The sequence below is a fragment of the Chrysemys picta genome, chromosome 6 (assembly GCF_011386835.1).
Source record: "Chrysemys picta bellii isolate R12L10 chromosome 6, ASM1138683v2, whole genome shotgun sequence".
NCBI classification, from domain to species: Eukaryota; Metazoa; Chordata; order Testudines; family Emydidae; genus Chrysemys; species Chrysemys picta.
In genome coordinates this window covers 39,931,084-39,954,105 of record NC_088796.1, presented here as the reverse complement: position 1 = coordinate 39,954,105, position 23,022 = coordinate 39,931,084, and the positions used below count along the sequence as shown (strand labels likewise).

The following is a 23,022-nucleotide window of genomic DNA, read 5'->3' as shown; positions in this document are numbered from 1 at the left end:
GGGGTAGCCGTGTTAGTCTGGATCTGTAAAAAGCAACAGAGAGTCCTGTGGCACCTTTAAGACTAACAGATGTATTGGAGCATAAGTTTTTGTGGGTGAATGCCCACTTCATCGGATGCATGCATCCGACAAAGTGGGCATTCACCCACGAAAGCTTATGCTCCAATACATCTGTTAGTCTTAAAGGTGCCACAGGACTCTCTGTTGTTTTTTACACAATTATATGTATACTCTTGTGAACATCTAACCCTATACAACAGGTTATTGATGTGTTAGGACAATGATATAGTGTCACCTGAGCATGCCAGGTGCTTTGTAACTCATGGCTTTGTGAGCACTGGTAAATGATTCCTGTACTCACAGCCCAGGGAGTTCCATGTCTCCTGACCTTATGCAAAAGAGGCACCTTGCACCCTGCATTTGTATACCAAGAGGAGAACAGGCCCCCTAAGCCTTATTGTAAATATAGATGTAAATATTTTAATTGGCTTCAGAAATGCCCTTCATCACTTGTTCGCCTCTTGGAACTGCTTGGAAAGTAACCGTTGTCAGAGATCAGCATGTTGACTGAGCTGATAATGCCTTTAATCTAGACTTGCCGCACAGATCTGCCAAGTGGTAAAGGCAGCCAATATTGACAGAAGAAAGATTCACTGTCGTCAGCCTCAAGACTACTGAATAATTTCCCCCCACCATTACTGCAGCATTGTCTGAACTGAAGGCTGCAAGGTTGCTCAACTTGTATGTCAATTGTCTTCAGTAAGTCCATCAAGGAATCAAATATAGCTTGCACTGCTCCAATAGACTTTGGGGTATTTCCAGAAAATACATCCATGGCTCATTCTTCACAAGGAAAAAAAAATCTGTCCATATAGTTTTGTTGTTCTTATGTACATATAAAAATAATTTAATTTGGTATGCAGCAAACACATCTTTTTGGTAGAAAGCCATGCAAATGGATTTTGTGCTCTACAGCTTAGATTCTTCACAGTTTTGGGGTCTGCACAATACTTTTTCATAAATATCTCTGTGAGCTCTGTGGGGAAATGAAAGTTTATGTTCCAGCAACAAGGCTTAACAAATATGTCTGCTTCCACAAAGGTTGCAATATAATGCATAAATGTGAGTCTACTTCTTAGTAATGTGACTTGCGTGGGTAATGCTGCATTTCAGTGAAGTCTGTCCATCGTGGCTCAATGTAAAATCTTTGGCACGACAATAATATTTTACAGGATATTTGCTTTTCATCTAGAATAATCCCAAAGGTTTAAATGCCACAACCTTCATTGCCATGGCACTGACCTTCTCTGCTTCAGATACAGTAGTGAAGTAGTAGACAGTTACCAATTATGACCAACCCACAGAAGGACAGAGGACACACACTTTGTTAGCTGGTTACGCAACTATTTGTGGAAATACCCTGGAATGTTGGGTATCAGGATTCCTGAGTCTAGCAGCTGAGAGAGGGATAATGGTTAGAGACAACATAGCCAAGATTAACATCCCCACTTCTCAATCTGTGGAGAATGAACTGGACACCTCTGGATCTAAAAGCATGAGCCCCTACCACTTTAGCTAAGGACCAGGTCCATTGGTATGTAGGCACTGGCAGACTCAAATCTCTATATATGGAGTGCTACCTAAGGTAGCAACCTGCACCTTCTCTGTTACCTTATCTGTAAAACTGGTGAATGAGGAGTTACCTCCTGTTTAGGCAGGGGCATGAGGCCTTGATTAATAAAGGGTTGCAAAGTGCACAAAAGTGAAGTCAGTAAAAGGACATCTGACAGTCTATGGGCTTATAGCTCAGTGAGCATTCCCCTAGGCAGGGTAGCTTGTGGTGATAGAGACTGTCTCTGACATTTCACCAGGTCTGCAGGAACAATTGCCTGCCTGTGAGATGCACAATGCTTAGCAGTTCTGAGTAGAATCACTGGTATTGAGTTATTAGCTATAGGAATAGAATTACTGGTTGAAAACACTTAAATTGGTACAGTAGTAGCTGCCTGTGCCTACAAACAAACAAAAAACCCAACCCTTGATACTTTCACTCAGTAAAGATGGTCATAATAGTTGCTTATTATTAAGGCTACAATTTAGTCATGGGTATTTTTAGTAAAAGTCATGGACAGGTCATGGGCAATGAACAAAAATTCATGGCCCATGACCTGTCCATGACTTGTACTATAAATACCCCTGACTAAATTTTAGCTGGGGGGGCTGCTGCTGAAGGGCAGACCCGGGGAGCTGCACCAGCTGCCGGGGGGCTGCTGAGCAGCCGTTTCTCCAGCCAGCCCTGGGGCCACCAACCTGCGGAGCCGCTCCAGCAGTGGCCGGTGTGTCTGGCCCTGTGGCCAGCTGCATGGGCGGCCCTGCGGTCAGCCACACTGGCCACTGCAGAAGTCACAGGTTGCGGAAAGTCATGGAATCTGTGACTTTCGCGACCTCCGTGACAAACACAGAGCCCTACTTATTATTATAGGAAGAAGTACAGATAGCCCAGGGATGTTTTAGGAGCCCCTCTTTTTAACAATATACTGCCTGTAAACGATATTGGTGAAAATGAAGAAAAAGGAAGTTGCAGTATTAAAGACTGCAGTTTGTTCCAAAAATGAAGACAAATTATGAGGAACAATGTGACTAAACTGGCAGAGATGTGTGTTTCTTAGGGACATGTGCCAGTGATTGGAAATAAAATTAAATATTGCCAAATAAGTCTGAAAATGGACTAAAGGCCTAGATCCAGTTGAAGTCAATAGGAGTTTTTCCTTTGGGAAAAAGGGGAGTTGGATCAGGTCCTAAGAGACCAAACTTAATAAATATAGCATTTGTGCAGATTGATAAGGAAAAATACATAGGGGTTAAAATTAGGGCTGTCAAACAATTAAAAAAATTAATCGCGATTAACGGGGTTCAAAAGGGAGCTAGATAGATTCTTGGAAGATAGCCATTGATGACCTATTAGCCAGGATGGGCAGGAATGGTGTCCCTAGCCTCTGTTTGCCAGACGCTGGGATTGGGTGACAGGGGATGGATCACTTGATGATTACCTCTTCTGTTCATTCTCTCTGGGGCATCTGCCGTTGGCCACTGTTAGAGGACAGGATACTGGGCTTGATGGACCTTTGGTCTGACCCACTACAGCCGTTCTTATGTGCAATTAAATAAATTGTGATTAATCGCACAATTAATTGTGATGTTAAACTATAATAGAATAGAATTTATTTAAATATTTTGGATGTTTTCTATATTTTCAAATATATTGATTTCAATTACAACACAGAATACAAAGTGCACACTGCTCACTTTATATTTATTTTTATTACAAATATTTGCACTGTAAAAACCAAAAATTTTATTTTTCAGTTCACCTAATATAAGTACTGTAGTGAAATCTCTTTATCATGAAAGCTGAACTTACAAATGTAGAATTACATACAAAAAAATAACTGCATTCAAAAATAAAACAATGTAAAACTTTAGAGCCTACAAGTCCCTTGGTCCTACCTCTTGTTTAGCCAATTGCTCAGACAAACAAGTTTGTTTACATTTTCAGGAGATAATGCTGCCCACTTCTTGTTTACAAAGTCACCTGAAAGTGAGAACAGGCATTCACATGGCACTGTTGTAGCCAGCGTCACAAGATATTTATGTGACAGATGCGCTAAAGATTCATATGTCCCTTCATGCTTCAACCACTATTCCAGAGGACATGTGTCCATGCTGATGACGGGTTCTGCTTGATAACGATCCAAAGTAGAGCAGACCGACATGTTCATTTTCATTATCTGAGTCAGATGCTACCAGCAGAAGGTTGATTTTCTTTTTTGGTGCTTCAGGTTCTATAGTTTCTGCTTCAGAGTGTTGCTCTTTTAATACTTCTGAAAGCATGCTCCACACCTCGTCCCTCTCAGATTTTGGAAGGCACTTCAGATTGTTAAACCTTGGGTCAAGGACTGTAGATATCTTTAGAAATCTCACATTGGTACCTTCTTTTCATTTTGTCAAATCTGCTGTGAAAGTGTTCTTGAAATGATCAACATGTGCTGGGTCATCATCTGAGACTGCAATAACATGAAATATATGGCATACTGTGGGTAAAACAGAGCAGGGGACATACAATTTCCCCCCAAGGAGTTCAGTCACAAATTTAATTAATGCATTATTTTTTTTAACGAGCGTCATTAGCATGGAAGCATGTCCTCTGGAATGGTGGCCGAAGCATGAAGGGGCATACAAATGTTTAGCATATCTGGCATGTAAATACCTTGCAACGCCGGCTACAAAAGTGATATGCGAACGCCTGTTCTCACTTTCTGGTGACATTCTAAATAAGAAGCGGGCGGCATTATGTCCCGTAAAAGTAAACAAACTTGTCTTAGCGACTGGTTGAACAAGAAGTTACTAGATCACAGGCCCTGGTTCTCATGGGGGACTTCAATCACCCCAATAGTTGCTGGGAGAGCAATACAGCAGTGCACAGACAATCCAGGAAGTTTTTGGAAAGTGTAGGGGACAATTTCCTGATGCAAGTGCTGGAGGAATCAACTAGGGGCAGAGCTCTTCTTGACCTGCTGCTCACAAACAGGGAAGAATTAGTAGGGGAAGCAAAAGTGGATGGGAACCTGGGAGGCAGTGACCATGAGATGGTTGAGTTCAGGATCCTCACGTTCAGGAAAATGACACAAGGAAGAAAGGAGAGCAGCAAAATACAGACCCTGGACTTCAGAAAAGCAGACTTTGACTTCCTCAGGGGACTGATGGAGAGGATCCCCTGGGAGAATAACATGAGGGGGAAAGTATCAAAGGGGTAGCCATGTTAGTCCGGATCTGTAAAAGTAGCAAAGAGTCCTGTGGCACCTTATAGACTAACAGACGTATAGGAGCATGAGCTTTCGTGGGTGAATACCCACTTCTTCGGATGTGGGGGGAAAGGGGTCCAGGAGAACTGGCTGTATTTTAAAGAATCCTTATTGAGGTTGCAGGAACAAACCATCCTGATGTGTAGAAAGAATAGTGAATATGGCAGGCGACCAGCTTGGCTTAACAGTGAAATCCTTGCTGATCTTAAACACAAAAAAGAAGCTTACAAGAAAGTGGAAGATTGGACAAATGACCAGGGAGGAGTATAAAAATATTGCTCAGGCATGCAGGAGTGAAATCAGGAAGGCCAAATCACACTTGGAGTTGCAGCTAGCAAGAAATGTTAAGAGTAACAAGAAGGGTTTCTTCAGGTATGTTAGCAACAAGAAGGTGGTCAAGGAAAGTGTGGGCCCCTTACTGAATGAGGGAGACAACCTAGTGACAGAGGATGTGGAAAAAGCTAATGTACTCAATGCTTTTTTTGCCTCTGTCTTCACAAACAAGGTCAGCTCCCAGACTGCTGCACTGGGCAGCACAGCATGGGAGGAGGTGACCAGCCCTGTGTGGAGAAAGAAGTGGTTTAGGACTATTTAGAAAATCTGGATGAGCACAAATCCATGGGGCCGGATGCGCTGCATCTAAGACTGCTAAAGGAGTTAGCAGATGTGATTGCAGAGCCTTTGGCCATTACCTATGAAAACTCATGGTGATCGGGGAAGGTCCTGGATGACTGGAAAAAGGCTAATGTAGTCCATCTTTAAAAAAGGGAAGAAGGAGGATCCGGGGAACTACAGACCAGTCAGCCTCACCTGAGTCCCTGGAAAAATCATGGAGCAGGTCCTCAAGGGAATCAATTCTGATGCACTTAGAGGAGAGGAAAGTGATCAGGAACAATCAGCATGGATTCATCATGTCTGACTAACCTATTTGCCTTCTATGATAAGATAACTGGCTCTGTGGATGAGGGGAAAGCAGTGGACTTGTTATTCCTTGACTTTAGCAAAGCATTTGATATGGTCTCCCACAGTATTCTTGCCAGCAAGTTAAAGAAGTATGGGCTGGATGAATGGACTATAAGGTGGATAGAAAGCTGGCTAGATCATCGGGATCAACGGGTAGGATAAATGGCTCCATGTCTAGTTGGCAGCCGGTATCAAGAGGAGTGCCCGAAGGGTCGGTCCAGAGGCTGGTTTTGTTCAATATCTGCATTAATGATCTGGAGAATGGTGTGGACTGCACCCTCAGCAAGTTTGCAGATGACACTAAACTGGAAGGTGTGGTAGATACGCTGGGGGAGTAGAGATAGGATACAGAGGGACCTAGACAAATTAGAGGATTGGGCCTAAAGAAATCTGATGAGGTTCAACAAGGACAAGCGCAGAGTCCTGCACTTAGGAATCCCATGCACTGCTACAGACTAGGGACTGAATGGCTGGGCAGCAGTTCTGCAGAAAAGGACCTAGGGGTTACAGTGGATGAGAAGCTGGATTTGAGTCAACAGTGTGCCCTTGTTGCCAAGAAGGCTAATGGCATTTTGACTGTATAAGTAGGGGCATTGCCAGCAGATCGAGGGACGTGATCATTCCCCTCTATTCGACATTGGTGAGGCCTCATCTGGAGTACTGTGTCCAGTTTGGGGCCCCACACTACAAGAAGGATGTGGAAAAATTGGAAAGAGTCCAGCGGAGGGCAACAAAAATGATTAGGGGGCTGGAACACATGACTTATGAGGAGAGGCTGAGGGAACTGAGAATGTTTAGTCTGCAGAAGAGAAGAGTGAGGGAGGATTTGATAGCTGCGTTCTACTACCTGAAAGGGGGTTCCAAAGAGGATGGATTTAGACTGTTCTCAGTGGTACCAGATGACAGAAAAAGGAGTAATGGTCTCAAATTGCAGTGCGAGAGGATTAGGTTGGATATTAGGAAAAACTTGTTCATTGGGAGGGTGGTGAAGCACTGGAATGGCTTACCTAAGGAGGTGGTGGAATCTCCTTTCTTAGAGGTTTTTAAGGTCAGGCTTGATGAAGCCCTGGCTGGGATGATTTAGTTGGGGATTGGTCCTGCTTTGAGCATGGGGTTGGACTAGATGACCTCCTGAGGTCCCTTCCAACCCTGGTATTCTATGATTCTAGAGTAGGATTGAGTGGACTTGTAGGCTCTAAAGTTTTACATTGTTTTGTTTTTGAGTGCAGTTATGTAACAAAAAAAAAATCTACATTTGTAAATTGCACTTTCACAATAAAGAGATTGCACTACAGTACTTGTATGAGGTGAATTGAAAAATATAATTTCTTTTGTTTATCATTTTTACAGTGCATATATTTGTAATAAAAATATAATGTGAACCCTGAACACATGATATTTGTTTAATTGAAATCAATATATTTAAAAATGTAGATAAACATCTCAAAATATTTATAATAAACAATAGAATACCAATTGAAATTTAACAGTGTGATTAAGACAGCAATTAATCGCGATTAAATTTTTTAATCGCGATTAAATTTTGAGTTAATCGTGTGAGCTAAATCCGATTAATCGATAGCCCTAGTTAAAATAGAAAGATCATTAGGCTACAGAGATAAGAGTCAAGAGATACTGGTTGAGATAAAGCAAAAGAGCAACATAAGGAGTACGGCAGAAAGGGATCTAGGGGTTATAGTGGACCACAAGCTAAATATGAGTCAACAGTGTGATGCTGTTGCAAAAAAAGCAAACATGATTCTGGGATGCATTAACAGGTGTGTTGTGAGCAAGACACGAGAAGTCATTCTTCCGCTCTACTCTGCTCTGGTTAGGCCTCAGCTGGAGTATTGTGTCCAGTTCTGGGCGCCGCATTTTAAAAAAGATGTGGAGAAATTGGAAAGGGTCCAAAGAAGAGCAACAAGAATGATTAAAGGTCTTGAGAACATGACCTATGAAGGAAGGCTGAAAGAACTGGGTTTGTTTAGTTTGGAAAAGAGAAGACTGAGAGGGGACATTATAGCAGTTTTCAGGTATCTAAAAGGGTGTCATAAGGAGGAGGGAGAGAACTTGTTCACCTTATCCTCTAAGGATAGAACCAGAAACAATGGGTTTAAACTGCAGCAAGGGAGGTCTAGGTTGGACATTAGGAAAAAGTTCCTAACTGTCAGGGTGGTTAAACACTGGAACAAATTGCCTAGGGAGGTTGTGGAATCTCCATCTCTGGAGATATTTAAGAGTAGGTTAGATAAATGTCTATCAGGGATGGTCTAGACAGTATTTGGTCCTGCCATGTGGGCAGGGGACTGGACTCGATGACCTCTCGAGGTCCCTTCCAGTCCTATAATCTATGAATCTATGAATAACAAAATCAAACATAATTTTTTTACTTTACAAGGTTCTGCTTAAACAATCTAGAATACGATGATTATTCTTGTTGATCTTTGTACAGGAAGGGTGTTATTAAAACACTATTAGAACAATTCTAGGTTTTAAAAATACCTGTTAAAAAGAAAGGATAAACACAGTACACATTGGGCATATTGTCCTCAGGGAATGAAGAAAATACTTTGAGTGATCTAAGCAAGATTAAAGTCAGGTTAAAATAAAAAACAACAATGTAATAATGGTGGCAACTATCTTACTCAGATCAATTCCCTGTTCCATTGAAGATAAACTATGATTCTATGAAATTTTCATTAAGATCAGAAAGGACTAGGACAGATCTATTCTGAACACCTGCATAGCATAGGTCAGTGAATTTCACTCAGTACTCATGCAGTGGAGGGGATTATCCTTCCCTACTACGTAATTTAACACTATCAAATCCAGTAATTTGTGGTTGAATCACAGCATCTCTTTTAGAAGACTATTCAGGCTCATTTTGAAAAAGTGATGATAAATAAACTACTTCCCTTGTATTCCAATGGATAATTACCCTCACTGTTAAAAAGCTGGATCATTTCAATCTGAATTTTTTCTAACAAACTTCCAGCCGTTGGCTCTTGGTCTGCACACTTAAAGAGCACTCAAAAAAAAACCCCAAATACTATATTCTCCCTGTGTGGGTACTTGCAGACCATGATCAAGTTGCCTCTTAACTTACTTTTTGATAAGCTAAATTGACTGAACTCCTTAGGTTTTGCCAGCAGTTTCAACAGGAATGGGATTTGGCAGTGTGCATTCTGAATCATATCTGTTTGCTGAAAAAGTAGGTTTCTTTACAAATCATTCCTGTTAGCATGGCAGGGCCAACAAAGCTACGAGAGAGATGGACTCTCTTTCAAAATCTCTACAGAACTGTTAATCAAATTCTGATGCCTTAATTACGGGGGATGAGCAATACACAAAGCATGGGATCTGAACGTCAAGCTGTGTCATGAGTTTGTAGGTTGGTAGTTGAAATTTTACTCTGATCCATCAAATTTGATCTGGAACCCTACAATGTTAGTTTTACAGTCAGCTTCTCAAACTATCACTACCAAGTGGGAAATGGGTTCATGTTATTTTATTCAAAGACTTTAATATTAGAGTTGACAAATAGTTGGAAATATTTGTCTTACATATTCAGGAGTGATTTTTGATTCAGCCATGGTCATGAACATTTTGTGTTCAGTTTGAGAACATCTGTCTGCTCAAGCTTTACGAGTGCAAATACTTGCAAAAAGCAAATTTTAAGATTAAATGCCTCAATATTTGCTGACAGCAAATTCTGACTTGACTTGTATATTTGATTGTGACATTTTTAATTCATACTGTGCTGGTTAATTGTACAAGTCTTCTGGACAAACTATCGAAAAAACACCGCATTATTTATATACAGTTGAACCTCAATTTGACAAAACCAATCTTATGCATGACCAGTTATATGAAGAACAAGTGAACATCCCTTCAGATGCTGATGCCTTCAGTGTATTAAAAATTGTTTTGCAGTGGTTTGAAGGATAAGAAAGCAGTGCAGAGCACCATAGTGCAACATATGCATCATACCTACTGTAATCGTGAGAGGTTCAATTTTATGAATTTTGATTTTCTGAACTCCTCAATTCCCAATTAGTTAATAAAATAGGGTTTATACTGTAGTTAACACATGCAGGACAAACTGTGCACTGCAATTTTGTATTACAATACACTGCAATTGTATAGTATAATTTAATATAAAATTAAAAAATGCTTCTGTATTACTTCCAAAAGTCACATGGTACAATTGTGCTCCCTGAGTGCATGACAAAAATCAACTCTCACAAGGGAAATTGTGAACAATATGGCTGAGCTACAAACCAAGATTTACTCTTAGAAGAAATTTGCAAATAATGTAACTAATGCTTTTTCTACCTGTTATTTGCTTATCTCTAGCAAAGCTATAGTAAGTGAAAAAGAAAACCCATCAAAGCATAAACTCACGTTATTCATTATTTGACACTAAACTGGGAGGAGTGGTAGATACGCTGGAGGGTAGGTATAGGATACAGAGGGACCTAGACAAATTAGAGGATTGGGCCAAACGAAACCTGATGAGGTTCAACAAGGACAAGTGCAGAGTCCTGCACTTAGGACGGAAGAATCCCATGCACTGTTACAGACTAGGGACTGAATGGCTAGGAAGCAGTTCTGCAGAAAAGGACCTAGGGGTTACAGTGGACGAGAAGCTGGATATGAGTCAACAGTGTGCCCTTGTTGCCAAGAAGGCTAACGGCATTTTGGGCTGTATAAGTAGGGGCATTGCCAGCAGATGGAGGGACGTGATCGTTCCCCTCTATTGGACATTGGTCAGGCCTCATCTGGAGTATTGTGTCCAGTTTTGGGCCCCCCCACTACAGAAAGGATGTGGACAAACTGGAGAGAGTCCAGCAGAGGGCAAAAAAATGATTGGGGGTTGGGGCACATAACTTATGAGGAGAGACTCAGGGAACTGGGCTTATTTAGTCTGCAGAAGAGAAGAGTGAGGGAGGATATGATAGCAGCCTTCAACTACCTGAAGGGGGGTTCCAAAGAGGATGGAGCTCAGCTCTTTTCAGTGGTGGCAGATGACAGAACAAAGAGCAATGGTCTCAAGTTGCAGTGGGGGAGGTCTAGGTTGGATATTAGGAATCACTATTTCACTAGGAGGGTGATGAAGCACTGGAATGGGTTACCTAGGGAGGTGGTGGAGTCTCCTTCCTTGGAGGTTTTTAAGGCCCAGCTTGACAAAGCCCTGGCTGGGATGATTTAGTTGGGAATTGGACCTGCTTTGAGCAGGGGGTTGGACTAGATGACCTCTTGAGGTCCCTTACAACCCTGATATTCTATGAATCGCCATCCTTAGAGGTTTTTAAGACCAGGCTTGACAAAGCCCTGGCTGGGATGATATAGTTAGGGTTGGTCCTGCTTTGAGCAGGGGGTTGGACTAGATGACCTCCTTCCAACCCTAATCTTCTATGGTCTTCAGACAGTAATACAGCTCAGCAAACCCTGTTCATGTATTCTTTGTTGGAGCTAAGGTGCCATAATGGCAGACACTAGATAGTAGGAGAAAAATCCCTACAAGTACAATGGAGAGAATTAAAATAACGTCTTTTGTTCCATCTGCTCCATGGACACTATTTTTTATCCTAAGGGAAAAGAATTCTCTCTTGCCAACCAGGCAACCTTGGAAAACTCAACTGCCTCTCTCAGCTGTGGAAGACAGAAAAGAAACATTACAGATGGCTTACATAAAGCTATATTTTCCCAGTAGACAAGCTGAGAAGAGAGTCATCAGGCTACACAAAATATTTTTTTCTAGAGCTCAGGACAGCCTGACCTAGTCAGATGCTTCAGTTAATCAAAACATGTATTTTATTCAGTGAGATAAGTTAAATCTGAAGGAAACAGAATTTTATTTAGGGAGTTCCGAATGGTAATATTTCTCACTAATGCCAATGGCATTATGAGGACTGTTTTATATTTTATAGATATTATAAAAACATAATTGCAATTCATACAACAGATAACATGTAATCTAAAGAAAGTTTCAGGGCCGCATTTAAAAAAATTGAAGGCCTGAAGTGCTTGGCCAAAATACAGGCATAAAAGCAGACCCACAACAATTCATTCCATTGCTATGACTGAGCACAAAAATTGAGCAATTGTGCCTGCAATCATGGGTGCAATTTTGTGGCATAACCTCCATCTTAAGACATTTATTCATAAAGTGCGATGAAAGAGTGGGAACAAGCCATTTTGTCTATGCATCACGAGTCTAATCCTTCAAGAAGCTGAGTGCCCTCAAATCCCACTGACATCAACAGATCTGTGGCCACTCAGCATCTTAGGATCCAATCCAAATATCAGAGCCAAATTTCCAATAGGGCCTCAGAGGAACTTCCACTTGTTTACAGGCCCAGGTGACATGCTGGCACCAGTTTTGTGCATTATTGCTTGACACACAAATGGCAGGATTTGTTTACATATGCAAACATAGTTTGTGCTCAATTTACATGTGCAAATAGGTTCTGTGGATGACAATGATTTTATATGTACAGTGCTAGTGGCTACACACACAAATTTTCACATCACAAGTTATATATATTTGTAGATAGAAAAGTTACCCATTTTCAAAGGCTACAAGAGTCATACAGAAGCTATGGAGAGAACATATACCCTCATGTTATTGCGTGGGCTGTACTGACCATCTATTACACTTCTAATAGGAAGATACAGTAACAACAGTTGTTGCCAGGTGGGACACTTACACATAATATTCCAAGTTTTTTCTTAGTGTTGTCAGTGAATTGTCAGTTTGGGATGACATGTAGCGTGTTGGTGTTACCATTAAAAAACCCTACGTTCCTGAAACACGAAGCTGTATGAGCTGCAAGAGTTTGCTCTCTTGCTTGATTGGGATCAGTTCTTGAGGCAGAGATGCTCTGTGAGAAGCAGACATTGGTGTTGGGCTGAGATTCCTGAAAGGAGGGATTGGTCTATATGCTGTTTGGGCATTTCTGTTCCAGGACTGATGTATTTGTATGAATAAAGCAAATGATACTTAGAGTATACTCAGACTCCTCATCATCAATTTCTCCTTCGTTACAAAGGGCCCAGAATTCTGGTACCACTCAACAGAAGGGCAACAATACATTTTGGTTAGCAATGGCCAAAAAGCAGGCATCTATTCAGTTTTTCCTCAATAAAATGGATTTATTTTAATCTGAGTGAAATTGTGTGTGCGCATGTGTGGGGAGGGTTAGTTTAAGAAAAGCTTTTTAAAGACAAAAAGGCTTTTTCTGTTTCTGAAAGGTTAGACTGTGACATGGAGCCACAGCCCTGAATGAAGATGGTGACAAGTAACATCATCCGGGGGAATGCTGGGAGGACCTGTGTTAATCCCTCCCCAACTCCTTTCTATTGTGCCTGGCGATCCCCGGCCCTAAGGAGGTGATGGGCACCCACAGGGTGCAATGAAGGAGCAGCCTCTCCGCTCCCAAGTGCCAACGCTGTGACTCTCAGTGGCCAGCACACAAGGTGTACAAGGAGGGGGAATTAAGACCAATAAAAACAACCTGGAGAGAAAAACATTTTCAAAAGGTGCAAGTGTTGAAACTTTTGCTGATTTTTGTCCAATTTTGTGAAATAATTTTGAGAGGCAGAATAGTCTCGAGGATAATGAGGTGGCCTGGGTGCTTTTTTTCAATGTTGCCATTGACCTGTTATATGATATTGGGCAAGACCCTTCTCTTTATTGCCTCAATTTCCCCCTCTTTCTAAAATGTGAATATAGAAACTTATCTGCCTCTGTAAAGTGTGTTGTGATCTAAAGATTCGAACTATATATTATTAACAATAGTACTGCTACTAAGAAGTATATTAGAATTTATGATTTATTGCGGGAGGTGGTGCTGCTCTGCAGTGCCCCATTCAGGGTCACATGTGGTACTGCAGGTGCTCCTCGCCTTAGCCTGCAAAGTCTGGCCACCTGTTTGGGGCAGGGCAGCTTGCGCAGTGGGTTTGGTATCAGTCTCTAAACAATCAACCAAATAGCAACGTAGGAATTGGGTGTCTGAACCTTTAACCAGAAAGGGTACAAATGCAGGTGGTTGGTTGCAGCAGTAAGGGTAAGGCCCTGGCCCCTCCTCCTCTGTCCCAGTCTGACCCAGCTCTGCTCCTGAGCAAAAGCAGGCAAGCCTTCTTAACTGGCCTGCTGGGTCTTGATTAGTCAGCATATCTTCCCAGCCAATCTAGGCCTGTGGAGAACTGTTGGTTGTCGGGTCTAAGTGGATTTTCTTTGGGCATTGAGTGTCAGGGCACCGATGCCTCCAGCCGAGGGCAGAGAAGGACTGATAGTCTTCCTTCTTTATCCTCCATACTACTTTCCAAAGTTTTTTAAATGGAGGCTAAATACTCAGCTCACAAAATTACAATATATTAGTCTTAAAATAAACCCCTGTCAATTGCATTTGTATATATTGCAAAGAATAGACAAAAAAAAAATTAAAAAATTCAGAAGGGTTTGTTCTGTGGTTGCTATTAAATTCAGACCAAGGAGAATATCACAGTAACACTAATTACTTCAATTACTGCATTTGTAAATATTTTAATGCTAACCTTTGTACCTAGCTAGATATGATATTTTATTTTATTTCTGTTTAATGCAGACTAATAAAAATCTTATAAACAGATCCTGAACTACAGACATGCAAAATCTAGAAATAACATTTAATGTGAAGACATACAGAGACTCCTTAACATTTTCCTTTTTCAGGTTGCATTGCCAAGAATAATATAATTTTATCAATGTTATTTTTGTTAGCATTCTCCATGATGATCATCTCTAACCAACTGATCACAGGTTTTAACTTGGGAGTCACATACTTCATAGCTTCTATAGGCTGAGCTTATTGCATGCACCAGGGATTCCTTGCATCCCTCCATTTCCCCTGTCTCCCACCACAAGCTCCTTGTGTCCTCCACTCCCACCACTCTCTATTTCAGGGACTCCCTGCAAGTTCCCCACACCCCCTCAATCTTGCCTGGGGCTCTGTGTGCCCCTATCTTGCATTTGCTCCCCACCTCCATGGCAGGGTCTCATTCTTTCCTCCCCATCTCCATGTCCCCCCTCCATGTCAGAGTGGATCCCTGACCTCTCTCCACTTCTTCCACAACTGGCTCCCCACTTACCCCTCCCTTTCCCCTCCACTCAGGACCATCCTTTTACCTCCTCATCACCAGTCCCTTCACACACACACCCTACCCAGTTCCCCCACTTTAGGTCCCTGCTTCACTCTCCACCACCAGCCTCCATTCCTCTCTGGGTCTCTGCTTTGCCCACTAATAATGCCCCATCTAGTCCCTGCTATGCCTCCACCCCCTGGGTGTCCACTTCCCCCCTACAAACTCTCCCTCTCAGGCTATTTCTGTTGGAGTCCAAGCTATAGCCAATGTCCCCTCACAGCAAGTAGGTAGTATCAGAGAGGTTCCTCTGCCTGCAGCAGCTGGCAGTCTGGGAACCCTGACTTTCCTATGAATCAGGCTTTTACAGATTTTGGGTTTTCAGAAAGCCTTTGACAAGGTCCCTCACCAAAGGCTCTTAAGCAAAGTAAGTTGTCATGGGATAACAAAGTAAGTTCCACATGGATCAGTAACTGGTTAAAAGATAGGAAATAAAGGATAGGAATAAATGGTCAAATTTCAAAATGGAGAGAGAGGTAAATAGTGGTGTCCCTTAGGGCTCTCCACTGGGACCACTCCTATTAAACATATTCATATATGATCTGGAAAAAAGGGGTAAACAGTGAGGTAGCAAAATTTGCCGATGATACAAAATTACTCACGATTGTTAAGTCCCAGGCAGACTGCGAAGAGCTACAAAAGGATCTCTCCAAACTGGGTGATTGGGCAACAAAATGACAGATGAAATGCAATGTTGGTAAATGCAAAGTAATGCACATTGGAAAACATAATCCCAACTATACATATAAAATGACGGGGTCTAAATTAGCTGTTACCACTCAAGAAAGAGATCTTGGAGTCACGGTGGATAGTTCTCTGAAAACATCCACTCAATGCACAGCGGCAGTCAGAATGTTGGGAATCATTAAGAAAGGACAGATAATAAGACAGAAGATATCATATTGTCTCTGTAAATCTATGGAATAGCCACATCTTGAATACTGCATGCAGATGTGGTCACGCCGTCTTAAAAAAAAAAGATATATTGGAATTGGAAAATGTTCAGAAGGGCAACAAAAATGATTAGCGGAATGGAACGGATTCCATATGAGGAGAGAATAATAAGACTGGGATTTTTCAGCTTGGAAAAGAGACAACTAAGGGGGGAATATGATAAAGGTCTATAAAATCGTGACTGGTGTGGAGAAAATAAATAAGGAAGTATTATTCACTCCTTCTCATAATACAAGAACTAGGGCTCACCAAATGAAATTAATAAGCAGCAGGTTTAAAACAAACAAAAAAAGAAGTATTTCTTCACACAATGCACAGTCAACCTGTGGAATTCCTTGCAAGAGAATGTTGTGAAAGCCAAAACTATAACCGGGTTCAAAAAAGAACAAGATAAATTCATGGAGGATAGGTGCATCAATGACTGTTAGCTAGGATGGGCAGGGATAGTGTCCCTAGCCTCTGTTTGCCAGAAGCTGGGAATGGGTGACAGAGGATGGATCACTTGATGATCATCTGTTCTATTCATTCTCTCTGGGGCACCTGGCATTGGACACTGTTGGAAGACATACTATTTGGCAAGATGGATCTTTGGTCTGACCCAGTACAACCATTCTTATGTTCTTATCATAGAAACATAGAAGATTGGGGTTGGAAGAGACCTCAGGAGGTCATCTAGTCCAACCCCCTGCTCAAAGCAGGACCAACACCAACTAAATCATCCCAACCAGGGTTTTGTCAAGCCAGGCCTCAAAAATCTTTAAGGATGGAGATTCCACCACCTCCCTAGGTAACCTATTCCAGCGCTTCACCATCCTCCTAGTGAAATAGTGTTTCCTAATATCCAACCTAGACTTCCCCCACTGCAACTTGAGACCATTGCTTCTTGTTTGGTCATCTGCCACCACTGAGAAGAGCTGAGCTCCATCCTCTCTGGAACCCCCTTCAGGTAGTTGAAGGCTGCTATCAAATCCCCCCTCACTCTTCTCTTCTGCAGAATAAATAAGCCCAGTTCCCTCAGCCTCTCCTCATAAGTCATGTACCCCAGCCCCTGATCATTTTCCTTGCCCTCCGTTGGACTCTCTCCAATTTGTCCACATCCTTTCTGTACTGGGGGGCCCAAAACTGGACACAATACTCCAGATGTGACCTCACCAGTGCTGAATAGAGGGGAATAATCACTTCCCTTGATCTGCTGGCAATGCTCCTACTAATGCAGCCCAAAATGCTGTTAGCTTTCTTGGCAACAAGGGCACACTGCTGACTCATATCCAGCTTCTCATCCACTGTAATCCCCAGGTCCTTTTCTGCAGAACTGTTGCTTAGCCAGTTGGTCCCCAGCCTGTAGCGGTTCATGGGATTCTTCCATCCTAAGTGCAGGAATCTGCACTTGTCCTTGTTGAACCTTATAAGATTTATTTTGGCCCAATCCTCTAATTTGTCTAGGTCCCTCTGTATCCCATCCCTACCCTCCAGCGTATCTACCACTCCTCCTAGTTTAGTGTCATTCACGAACTTGCTGAGGGTGCAATCTATCCGATCGTCCAGATCATTAATAAAGATATCGAACAAAACCGGCCACAGGACCGGCCCTTGGGGCACTCCGCTTGATACTGGCTGCCAACTAGATATCGAGCCATTGATCACTACCCATTGAGTCCAACAATCTAGCCAACTTTCTATCAACCTTATAGTCCATTCATCCAATCCATACCTTTTTAACTTGCTGGCAAGAATACTGGGGGAGTCAAGATATATCATGTCCACCACTTTCCCCATATCCACAGAACCAGTTATTTCATCATAGAAGGAAATCAGGTTAGTTAGGCAAGACTTGTCCTTGGTGAATCCATGTTGACTGTTCCTGATCACCTTCCTCTCCTCCAAGTGCTTCAAAATGCTTTCCTTGAGGACTTGCTCCATGATTTTTCCAGGGACTGAGGTGAGGCTGACTGGTCTGTAGTTCCTTAAGTTCTCCTTCTTCCCTTTTTTAAAGATGGGCATGTTTGCCTTTTTCCAATCATCCAGAACCTCCCCCAATTGCCACAAGTTTTCAAAGATAATGGCCAATGGCTCTGCAATCACATCAGCCATTTCCCTCAGCACTCTCGGATGCATTGGATCTGGACCCATGGACTTGTTTATGTCCAGCTTTTCTAAATAGTCCTTAACCTGTTCTTTCACCACTGAGGGCTGCTCACCTCCTTCCCATACTGTGTTGCCCAGGACAGCAGTGTGGGAGCTGACCTTGTCTGTGAAGACTGAGGCAAAAAAAAAAGCATTGAGTACTTCAGCCTTTTCCACATCATCAGTCACTAGGCTGCCTCCCCCATTCTTTAAGGGTCCCACACGTTCCCTGACCTTTTTCTTGTTGCTAACATGTGTTGAAACCCTTCTTGTTACCCTTCACATCCCTTGCTAGCTGCAACTCCAGCTGTGTTTTGGCCTTCCTGACTAAGTTTCCACTTCTTGTAAGCTTCCTTTTTGTGTTTAAGCTCACTGAAGATTTCACTGTTAAGCCAAGCTGGTGGCCTGCCATATTTGCTATTCTTTCTACACATAGGGATAGTTTGTTCCTGTGCCCTCAATAAGGCTTCTTTAAAATACAGGCAGCTTTCCTGGACTCCTTTGCCCCTCATATTAGCCTCCCAGGGTACCCTGCCCATCAGTTCCCTAAAAGAGTCAAAGGCTGCTTTTCTGAAGTCCAAAGTCTATATTTTGTTACTCTGTTCTTCCTTTCGTGAGGATCCTGAACTCAACCATCTCAAGGTCACTGCTTCTCAGGTTGCCACCCATTTCTACTTCCCCTACCAATTCTTCCCTGTTTGTAAGCAGCAGGTCAAGAGGAGAATGGCTCTGGTTGGTTCCTCCAGTAGTTGCACCAGGAAGTTGTCCCCAACATTCTCCAAAAACTTCCTGGATTGTCAGTGCACTGCTGTATTGCTCTCCCAGCAGACGTCAGGGTGATTGAAGTCCTCCATTAGAACTAGGACCTGTGTTCTGGAAACTTCAGTTACTTGTCCAAAGAAAGCCTTGTCTACCTCATCCTCCTGTTCCGGTGGTCTATAGCACACGCCCACCACCACCAGACCCGTGTTGCTCTTGCCTCTAAACTTAACCCAAACTTAATCTCAACAGGCTTTTCTCCAGTTTCATACTGGAGCTCTGAGCAATCATACTTCTCCCTTACAGTGCAACTCCTCCACCTTTCCTCCCCACCTGTCCTTCCTGAACAGTTTATACACAACCATGACAGTGCTCCAGTCATATGAGCTACCCCTCCAAGTCTCTGTTATTCCAATCACATCATAGTTCTTTGTGCCAGGACTTCCAATTTTTCCTGCTAGTTTCCCAGGCTTCTTGTGTTCGTGCATCTAAGATAACTAGCCAATTGCCCTGCTTTCTCAGTATGAATCAGGAGGCCCCCCCCATTGCACCCTCCTCCTTGTGCTTCCTCCTGGTATCCCACTTCCCCTTATCACTTTGTATTTTGTAAAAGTGTCCTGTGACGGGGTAGACTAGGCCCAGAGACACCGCTGCTGGAGGCCTTTGGGTCCTGCCACACCCTGTCCCAGAGAGGAGCAGAAGAGAAGTCCTCCAAGCAGCCTAGAGTGGTTGTGGGAAAGCAGCCAATGAGAGAGGCTGCAGAGAGCAGCTAATCGGGGCTCAGCAGGGACATATAAAAGGAATTGCAGAATGGAAATTAGTTACTGCCTGGAGCTTGAGCAGAGAAGACTGGATTACTAGCTGGCTGAAAGAGTAGCAAGGCCATGAACAGCTCAGTGTGGGTAGGGGCTAGGGGAGCTAAGAAGCAGTTCCTGGCTGGCTGCTGAGATTGACCCTAACACAGTTTCCTGGCAAGGACTGTGGGAGAGGGAGCTCCTGGCTGGCTGCTAGGAGTGAGTAAGGACTGAGCCTGGGGAGGGCTGCAGGAAGCCAGGGTCTCCAGAGAGGAAGCCCTGGGGGTATGGCTCATATTAAGGCTGGGGACTACTTAAAGACTGAGCCCAGGGAGGGCTAGAGAGACACCAGCTGAGGGGTACTGATACACTCTGGAAGGGGTCTGGTCTGACTCACATACAGACAATGTGTGTTACTCAGCTGGAGGGCTGAGTCACTGAAAAACTGCCTGAGAAACCCTGATAGGGGTCACCAGAAGAGGGTGCTTGTGAGAGGTGGGTGCCACCCCATTAAATGTCCCCTAAATCTACATCTGGGCTTGCCGAGATTTTAGGCCCACACTATTTTATTTTACTGTGTAGCTGGGATGTAACTTATAGTGTGCTCCAACTATATGCACACTAACTAGCCTGTGTGGACCCTACTGGGTAACACTAAAAGTTCCTAGTATGTGCACAAGAGAACTTTTAGTGTGCACCATCAACATCCACATGGCCAGTTAGTACATGATACATTGGTGTGCACTAGAGTTTAAACCACAGCTGATGCGTACTAACACACTATGTAGACAAGCCCTCAGTTATAACCCTCTGAACTTGGATGTTTGCATTATTATGGACATGTCAACTCATCCTCAACAAGAAGGATAACATGTGTTAGCTGTAATTTTACAAAATTGGAAATCAGATGACTTGGTACTGATACATTCAAATGAGAGCTACTATTTGGATGAAATAAAAGGAGCAGTAGCTACTTTCTAGTTAATTCCAAGAATGTAACACAATGTTTTAAAAAGACTCAAACTGGGTCTTTCTGAGAACTTAATTTAAAACATCATGGTTGACCAGATGGGGCATAGGAGGACAAGCTGTGATCCAAACTTTCAAAGCAATATTAGTTTTTGAAGTACCAATCAATCTATTGTATTTTAGAAAACCCCAACAAATCAGAATTCTAAGTACTAGTAAATTAGGCCTTATGGCAAAACATTATATTTATGTGACTCATTGAAACTATGGTGCCTTTTAGCAAACTGCCTTGTATTACTAATTTGCTAATTCATATCAGCTTGATTCATTAATCTCCTTTTGAAAATAAATTGTCTTAAATACTGCTGTGATGTACTTTAACTCAAATAGGTCAGAAATGTTTCAGTATTAAATGCAGAATTAAAAATGGTAAAGGTTTGGTGGGCTTTTGTTTACAGTACCTTGTAATCCAGGGTCCTTTAGTCCTACAACTTAGTAACAGAGTTCCTGAGTTACAGACAGAGCTACATTTTGTTGTACTGGCAAACCAAAAAATTAGTTCAAGAGCATTTCACAAGAAAAAAAAAATCTTCCTACAGGTTTGCCTTTGTAAAACATTGTCTCATTTTAAAAAGTGTCCATTAAATTTGGGAAACTCAGTTTTTGGTACCAGCCTTTACAGACCTAATCCTGATTTTTCAGAGATGCTGAGCATCCGTGGCTCTGACTAAAGCCAGTTGATGAGAGCTGCTAGAGTTCGGCACCTCTGAAAATCAGATGTAGATATTTGAGTTGGGCACTCAAATTGCGGTGCACCAAATCAATGGATGTTTTTGAAAAGTTTGCCATAAAGATATTTGGACATTCAAGTTAAGTACTGTATGGATGAACTGGTTCTGAAAGAAAAGCTACCAGGAACCTTCATCCACACCCAAAGAGAACCTTTTTTTAATACTTTAAAACTTTGGGTAGGTCTACACTTACTTCCTGGTTCGGCGGCAGGCAATCGATCTTCTGGGATCGATCCCGGAAGTGCTCGCCGTCGACGCCAGTACTCCAGCTCGGCGAGAGGAGTACGCGGCATCGACGGGGGAGCCTGCCTGCCGCGTCTGGACCCGTGGTAAGTTTGGACTAAGGTACTTCGAATTCAGTTACGTTATTAACGTAGCTAAATTTGCGTACCTTAGTCCGAAGTGGGGGGTTAGTGTGGACCAGGCCTAAGATTACATTTTATTTTTTATGCTTCTTTCCCCCCATGTGACTATATTATGGATTCCACTTGGATAATGCAAACACGGCTAACAAGATACTGAAAGAAGGCTGTTCCCAGAGGATTTCAAATTCAACAGAAATGAAGCAATCTTGAGAACTTGTTCAGGGGAGACTTCCATCTCAATTTCTAGCACAAGGACATTCAGATAGACAGGTGTAAAATCCAAAAGCGTGGAAAGTTTATGGAACTGAACATTTTCTGTCTGTCCATCACCGCTTAAAATCCCCCACACGCATGAATATACAGCTGTGAAGCTATTTTTAACAGTGACCCACTGCAAGGACAGAGCGAAGGTAGTTTAGTCCCCAGAGTTGTGAATTTACAAACTTTCAAATACTTAGATTTCATGCAAGTTTAGTATTAACTCAGTATTTCCAGGCTTTTAAAGACAGTTCAAACAACCAACTATAACATTCTTGTAGGGATTAAAATTATATGTACTCACAGCCTTTTCAGAGTAACAGTTTTTTTGTCTGTGTATTTTATAAACACCCCATTATCCTGAGCTTGTGTGTGAAATCTAATACAGCTCACTTTCTTTGGCCACAGCACTCACACAAACGGACAGCATACTGTTTGCTAGATCAAATGCAGTGTTATTGTCAGGACCAGCTTCTGTTGATGAAAGGTACAACAAAGGTCTGGGGAAGATACAGCAACACTGCAAACTATTTTTGTTTTTGCAGACTGTGCCAACACAGAGGTCATAGCACCATTGATCGGAAGAAGGCAATCTTAGAGAAGCAGTTCTTAGGCTGAGGCCATAAAGGCATTTTTAGATAACATGGTGATTTGCATTAATGGAGCTCATAAAAAAAATCAAGGTTTTATATACACATTTGTGAGTTTATGTATGTATGAACAGGGGTGGAGGGATTCAATGAATATTTGCCTCACAAATGGAGCTTGTTGCTTTCCTATGGAGGCAATTATGTCGGATGAACCACCTCAGACCATAGACTTCATCAAATCCAATGTATGGAGTGGATTATAAAAGTCCCTCCATACCTCAGTAGATGTATTTCAAAAGGGCAAGCAATTATGCACATCATTCCTTTATCAGGCATTCTCAATAAATAGCTCAGCCCTGGGGAACCACAGCAATGTCTTAACAGTGGAGACCCACTGTCGGCCAAAT

General features: G+C 42.4%; 1 long non-coding RNA gene across 1 annotated transcript in view; it reads right to left on the bottom strand.

Moving 5' to 3' along the window:
• LOC122172314 (uncharacterized) overlaps positions 1–22,436 on the bottom strand; it is a 133,137-nt gene extending 110,701 nt beyond the window's left edge. The window contains exon 1 of the long non-coding RNA XR_010602179.1: positions 22,330–22,436. This is a non-coding gene — a long non-coding RNA (uncharacterized LOC122172314). The remainder of the gene's footprint in view (positions 1–22,329) is intronic.
• Between the last annotated feature and the right edge of the window lie 586 nt (positions 22,437–23,022).